At 39.9% G+C, this 7,975-nt stretch overlaps 1 non-coding gene across 1 annotated transcript; it reads right to left on the minus strand.

The window, feature by feature from the left end:
• Positions 1 to 6,699: 6,699 nt before the first annotated feature.
• Positions 6,700 to 6,836, minus strand: LOC112131387 (small nucleolar RNA SNORA2/SNORA34 family). Its single transcript, XR_002913469.2, has one exon. It is a non-coding gene; the product is annotated as a small nucleolar RNA SNORA2/SNORA34 family (small nucleolar RNA).
• Positions 6,837 to 7,975: the final 1,139 nt, after the last annotated feature.

Consider the following 7,975-nt stretch of genomic DNA (forward strand, 5'->3'; position numbering starts at 1 on the left):
AGTCCTGAGTGACCTACAAAGAGACTTAGACTCCCACACATTAATAATAGGAGAATTTAACACCCCACTGTCAACATTAGGCAGATCAATGAGACAGAAAGTCAACAAGGATACCCAGGAATTGAACTCAGCTCTGCACCAAGCAGACCTAATAGACATCTACAGAACTCTCCACCCCAAATCAACAGAATATACATTTTTTTCAGCACCACACCACACCTATTCCAAAATTGACCACATAGTTGGAAGTAAAGCTCTCCTCAGCAAATGTAAAAGAACAGAAATTATAACAAACTATCTCTCAGATCACAGTGCAATCAAGCTAGAACTCAGGATTAAGAATCTCACTCAAAACCACTCAACTACATGGAAACTGAACAACCTGCTCCTGAATGACTACTGGGTACATAATGAAATGAAGGCAGAAATAAAGATGTTCTTTGAAACCAACGAGAACCAAGACGCAACATACCAGAATCTCTGGGATGCATTCAAAGCAGTGTGTAGAGGGAAATTTATAGCACTAAATGCCCACAAGAGAAAGCAGGAAAGATCCAAAATTGACACCCTAACATCATAATTAAAAGAACTAGAAAAGCAAGAGCAAACACATTCAAAAGCTAGCAGAAGGCAAGAAATAACTAAAATCAGAGCAGAACTGAAGGAAATAGAGACACAAAAAACCCTTCAAAAAATTAATGAATCCAGGAGCTGGTTTTTTGAAAAGATCAACAAAATTGATAGACCACTAGCAAGATTAATAAAGAAAAAAAGAGAGAAGAATCAAATAGATGCAATAAAAAATGATAAAGGGGATATCACCACCGATCCCACAGAAATACAAACTACCATCAGAGAATACTACAAACACCTCTACGCAAATAAACTAGAAAATCTAGAAGAAATGGATAAATTCCTCAACACATACACCCTCCCAAGACTAAACCAGGAAGAAGTTGAATCTCTGAATAGACCAATAACAGGAGCTGAAATTGTGGCCATAATCAATAGCTTACCAACCAAAAAAAGTCCAGGACCAGATGGATTCACAGCCGAATTCTACCAGAGGTACAAGGAGGAACTGGTACCATTCCTTCTGAAACTATTCCACTCAATAGAAAAAAAGGAAATCCTCCCTAACTCATTTTATGAGGCCAGCATCATCCTGATACCAAAGCCAGGCAGAGACACAACCAAAAAAGAGAATTTTAGACCAATATCCCTGATGAACATCAATGCAAAAATCCTCAATAAAATACCTGCAAACCGAATCCAGCAGCACATCAAAAAGCTTATCCACTATGATCAAGTGGGCTTCATCCCTGGGATGCAAGGCTGGTTCAATATATGCAAATCAATAAATGTAATCCAGCATATAAACAGAACCAAAGACAAAAACCACATGATTATCTCAATAGATACAGAAAAGGCCTTTGACAAAATTCAACAACTCTTCATGCTAAAAACTCTCAATAAATTAGGTATTGATGGGACGTATCTCAAAATAATAAGAGCTATCTATGACAAACCCACAGCCAATATCATAATGAACGGGCAAAAACTGGAAGCATTCCCTCTGAAAACTGGCACAAGACAGGGATGCCCTCTCTCATCACTCCTATTCAACATAGTGTTGGAAGTTCTGGCCAGGGCAATTAGGCAGAAGAAGGAAATCAAGGGTATTCAATTAGGAAAAGAGGAAGTCAAATTGTCCCTGTTTGCAGATGACATGATTGTATATCTAGAAAACCCCATCGTCTCAGCCCAAAATCTCCTTAAGCTGATAAGCAACTTCAGCAAAGCCTCAGGATACAAAATCAATGTACAAAAATCACAAGCATTCTTATACACCAACAACAGACAAACAGAGAGCCAAATCATGAGTGAACTCCCATTCACAATTGCTTCAAAGAGAATAAAATACCTAGGAATCCAACTTACAAGGGACGTGAAGGACCTCTTCAAGGACAACTACAAACCACTGCTCAAGGAAATAAAAGAGGATACAAACAGATGGAAAAACATTTCATGCTCATGGGTAGGAAGAATCAATATTGTGAAAATGGCCATACTGCCCAAGGTAATTTACAGATTCAATGCCATCCCCATCAAGCTACCAATGACTTTCTTCACAGAGTTGGAAAAAACTACTTCAAAGTTCATATGGAACCAAAAAAGAGCCCGCATCGCCAAGTCAATCCTAAGCCAAAAGAACAAAGCTGGAGGCATCACACTACCTGACTTCAAACTATACTACAAGGCTACAGTAACCAAAACAGCATGGTACTGGTACCAAAACAGAGATATAGATCAAGGGAACAGAACAGAGCCCTCAGAAATAATGCCGCATATCTACAACTATCTGATCTTTGACAAACCTGAGAAAAACAAGCAATGGGGAAAGGATTCCCTATTTAATAAATGGGGCTGGGAAAACTGGCTAGCCATATGTAGAAAGCTGAAACTGGATCCCTTCCTTACACCTTATACAAAAATCAATTCAAGATAGATTGAAGACTTAAACGTTAGACCTAAAACCATAAAAACCCTAGAAGAAAACCTGGGCATTACCATTCAGGACATAGGCATGGGCAAGGACTTCATGTCTAAAACACCAAAAGCAATGGCAACAAAAGCCAAAATTGACAAATGGGATCTAATTAAACTAAAGAGCTTCTGCACAGCAAAAGAAGCTACCACCAGAGTGAATTGGCAACCTACAAAATGGGAGAAAATTTTTGCAAGCTACTCATCTGACAAAGGGCTAATATCCAGAATCTACAATGAACTCCAACAAATTTACAAGAAAAAAACAAACAACCCCATCAAAAAGTGGGCAAAGGATATGAACAGACACTTCTCAAAAGAAGACATTTATGCAGCCAAAAAACACATGAAAAAATGCTCACCATCACTGGCCATCAGAGAAATGCAAATCAAAACCACAATGAGATACCATCTCACACCAGTTAGAATGGCAATCATTAAAAAGTCAGGAAACAGCAGGTGCTGGAGAGGATGTGGAGAAATAGGAACACTTTTACACTGTTGGTGGGACTGTAAACTAGTTCAACCATTGTGGAAGTCAGTGTGGCGATTACTCAGGGATCTAGAACTAGAAATTCCATTTGACCCAGCCATCCCATTACTGGGTATATACCCAAAGGACTATAAATCATGCTGCTATAAAGACACATGCACACGTATGTTTATTGCAGCATTATTCACAATAGCAAAGACTTGGAACCAACCCAAATGTCCAACAATGATAGACTGGATTAGAATATGTGGCACATATAAACCATGGAATACTATGCAGCCATAACAAATGATGAGTTCATGTCCTTTGTAGGGACATGGATGAAATTGGAAATCATCATTCTCAGTAAACTATCGCAAGAACAAAAAACCAAACACCGCATATTCTCACTCATAGGTGGGAATTGAACAATGAGAACACATGGACACAGGAAGGCGATCATCACACTCTGGGGACTGTTGTGGGGTAGGGGGATGGGGGAGGGATAGCACTGGGAGATATACCTAATGGTAGATGACGAGTTAGTGGGTGCAGTGCACCAGCATGGCACATGTATACATATGTAACTAACCTGCACATTGTGCACATGTACTCTAAAACCTAAAGTATAATAATAATAAATAAATAAAATTAAAAAAAGAAAAAAAAGACAAACCAACTTCACTCATGAATGTAGAAGCAAAACTCTGCAAAAAAGTATAAAAATGTAATCCGGCAATGCACAGAAGATAACATATTATGATTAGATACATTATTTAAACAAATTGAGTTTACTCTCAGAACACAGGATGGTCTAACTTTAGAAAATCAAATGGATACAATTCGCTAAATTACAGATTAATAGAGAACAAACACATGCTAATATGAATGGTTGCAGATAAATTATTCTATACAACTTATTTTTTATCCACGTTAAAACAAGCAAACAAAAACTCTTAGGCAACTATGTAAATTAAAGCGAAGGAAGGATAAACACATAATTTAGCAGGGTGGTTTGCCTGAGGAGGTAGGCTATACAGATTGGTGTGGGGCATACATAGGAAACTTCTGTGACACTGGCATTTGCTTACCACACAAGGCTCTTCATATTCTGACCCCTCACCATCCCTCCAGTGTCACATCCATCCAAACCTTGAAACCCATTCTTTATTTCCATCTGTATGGATCTTCCAAAACCACATGTAATGGCACTTCACACCTCCATGCCTTAGTACACGTTGCTTTCTCTTAGCCAGAAATGCTCTTCCTCCCTTCTCCGTTTAGCCAACTCCTACTCATCCTTCAGATTCTGGAACTTCATTTTACACCTTCCCTCAATATTGATTTAGAAACCTTCCCTTCTTCTGTAACATCCCATGCTTTCTTATGTCATGGCACTAATTGCACTACACCAAACCTTCAGTTAGGTCTCCTCCTCTAGTAGTCTTTCATAATAGTAATGTGTTACTTATTGAGCATTCCAGGGAATTTACTTACATTATTTCTAATCCCCAATACAACTGTCAAAAGTACCTATCTTCAGCTACAATTTTAAGCTGAGGAGACTGAGGCTTAGAAAGTGAAGCAATAAGTCCATGGCCCTTAATCATAATGGCAGCATTACACTCGCATCTGTTTCTATAATGTCTTATTGACTCTGTCTCTTCACCACCAGGCACAGTGCCTGAGAGTCTCCTGGTTAGATGGATGTGGATGGATGCATGGTCTGGGTTGAAATAAATCCTAGTTTAGAAGACAAGAGCCAAATTTGATGTCAGATGAAGAAGACTTGTGCTCGAGTTCTGCCTCTACCCCTAGCTGCTAGGATAGGAGAGTTTCCAAACAGTTGAGCATGTTCAGCTGTGATTAGTATGGCAAGTGGGCTTCCTGGGTTGGGGACGACTTTGGCACTACAGTCTGCAGATCAACAGAGAGGATGGAAAGAGAGTCTGAACTCAGAGGCAAGGCACCTGTTGGTACAAGTTTTCTTTGCGGAAGAGCTATGTTGTCATGCAATATTTATCTTAGATCCTTAGATGGTAAGATAATGATTTGCTATCTCTGTGTGCAGCTGTTACTAGAGAAATTGATGTGGGACTTGCTCTCAGTGCCAATTGCATACACATTGTCTACCCTTTGGTTTGTGTCCAAGGCTGCTGTTTTCTGAAAATAGTACCTGATTCTGCCTCTGACTCAGTCCCTTTCTCCTCATATTCTCTCTGGTACATTGGTTCCAAGAAAATCAACTCATCTCTGATTGTTTGCTACATGCCTTTTTTTGTGTGTGAAATTTGTGAGTTATTACCAAGATATTTAAACTTTCTTTTATTAATTCCTGGAAGTTGGTGTCATGTGAATCAGTGGAAAGATACACACTTTCTTGTTGCCTCTCTAATGATTTACAAAGTCCTGGGGCATCCTTTACTCTGAATCTTTAAATAATGTAACAGAATTCATCAAAACCATCCCCTTGAAATCCATTCCATTGCCATTTGGGGTGGGCTTCTGCTTCTGGATTAGCCTTCTTTTTTTTTTTTTTTTTTTTTTTTTTGAGATGGAGTTTCACTCTTGTTGCCCAGGCTGGAATGCAATGGTGCGATTTTGGCTCACTGCAACCTCTGCCCCCCAGGTTCAAACGATTCTCCTGCCTCAGCCTCCCAGGTAGTTGAGATTACAAGCACCTGCCACCACACCTGGCTAATTTTTTGTATTTTTAGTACAGATGGGGTTTCACCATGTTGGCCAGGCTGGTCTCAAACTCCAGATCTCAGGTGATCCACCCCCCTTGGCCTCCCAAAGTGCTGGGATTACAGGTGTGAACTACTGTGCCTGGCCTGGATTAGCCTTCTTAACTTGCGTTGACTTGCTGACACCCTCTTTGCTCCCTCTCCAGGCACTCCTCTACTTTAATATCTCCCTTTTAAGTGACTGTTTAATGGGGCTTTTCTGCAGCCCACATAACTGGAAGTGGTGATGCTGCACATTCTGAGCACCTGCTAAGCCTCCCTCTAAATTCTAGACAGTTGATGCCAAGTCTCCATTCAGTACCTCGAGTAGGATTCTGCACTCCTCACCCCTAGATTGTGAGGATTCAACATGAATGATTGCTTTTTTAACTCTTTTTGTATTTTTATTGACTGGTTAGACTCTGGGCATTTAATTCCCGGTGATGCAAACTCTCTCAGTTGTACATACTTAAGTCTGTCCATATCTCACTGAATTACTGACTCAGTCAATACAGTTTTGGTTGGCTTAACCATGGAACCCATTCTGTTTGCTATCTCTATCTTTTCTCCCTAACAAGGAAACCAGGAAGTTGTGGGCAGGCAAGTATCTGGTACATTCAGTGACTAACTTTCTTCTCTTTCCTTTTTTAATTTAGTATTTTATTATGAAAGTAATACATGCTCATCATCAGTAAATGGTTCAGAATTGGGGGATTTCCCAATCCCATCTCCTGCTAACAGTGTGGTAGGTATTCTTCCAGTTGTTCTCTAGTCATTTGCTAAAAATAAAATAAGATGAAATAAAATAAGGTAACATAAAAATCACACAAAACACACTATATACACAAATAGAATACTACCAAAAACACTATTGTGTAATTTGACCTTTTTCATTTAATAATTATTGTGATCATTTTCTATATCAGTATATTTGTCCATTATTCTTTTTTCTCCAGATGTTTCTTTCTAATGAATTGGCTATTACATTTCCAAACTTATAAGATGGCCAACAGACCATAAAAAGACAATTATTTAGTCTCCTGCTTGAAACCAACAGCTTCAGCAAACTGCTGGCCTTGAATCAGGACCAACCATTCTTTTTAATACATATGGAATACTTTTACTAGAACATTCTGGCTTCAAGGTATAGCAACCCAACTCATATACTACTTTAAGCAAAAAAGATAATTTATTGGTTCACAAGAGTAGAAGGAAGAGATGTGGGGTTGGCCTTGGAAGGTATCAGTCCAGGGACCCAGTGGTGTCATGGGGATGCCCTTTCTTTCCATTTCCAGATCGGTACTAATGATTTGTTTGGTTTCCTTCTTTTCTACAGCAAAGCATGCTTATTTCATGCAATAGGGACAGAGGGTCACTCCTGTTGATATCTTCTTTTGCATCATCTCACATCTACCTACCTACTGGTTGGATGATCCTGAGCTAATTACCTCACTCCTCTAAACTGCAGCTGTCATGTAAGCAAGTATTCTTGGGCTCTCTCTCCTCAGCTCTTTCTTGTGGTCCAGCCAGAGTCATGCCAGGTGTGGAAACCGGAAGTCTAGAAAGCAAAGTTTCCCACTGCTCTGATGCAGGTCCTCCTCCTGGGTGAGGAAAACAACCACATCCTTGAACCTAGGGCAGCACCTTGGTGTCCATCTCCTCTTGCCTGTGCCTGGTCTTGGGATATTGGTGCTGGGCCTTCATTTTATTGGATGCACCTTTGGGAGTAGATGAAGAGCTACCAAACTATAAATCCCTGATTGGGTGTCTCTCTCAATAATGAACAGCTTAGGAACCCTTCTACCTTGTTTCTGGGGCCAAGGCTACTCTTCTCACAGGAGTTTCCAGAGTTATGTTTCATTCTTATAAAATTATGCTTCAGAAACCATAATACATGGGTGCCCACTGGTGAGGATTTCGTAAGATAAAGATCCTGGGCTCTACCCCTTGAGACTGAATCAGTAGGTCTGGGGTAAGGCCCAGAATTTATACTTTAAAAAAGTAACACACCAACTTCCAGTTCCAGTCTGGCATGTAAGAAGCTTGGAAGTTGTCACTCAGCCCTAACAACAAGTAAAAAGCTGAATAAGCCAGGTGCAGTGACTCTCATCTGTAATCCCAGCACTTTGGGAGGTTGAGGAGGTTCCAATCACTTGAGCCCGGGAGTTCAAGACAAGCCTGGGAAACATGGTGAAACCCCATCTCTACAAAAAAATACAAAAATTAGCCT

This window comes from Pongo abelii, chromosome 1 (assembly GCF_028885655.2).
Source record: "Pongo abelii isolate AG06213 chromosome 1, NHGRI_mPonAbe1-v2.0_pri, whole genome shotgun sequence".
Lineage (NCBI taxonomy): Eukaryota > Metazoa > Chordata > Mammalia > Primates > Hominidae > Pongo > Pongo abelii.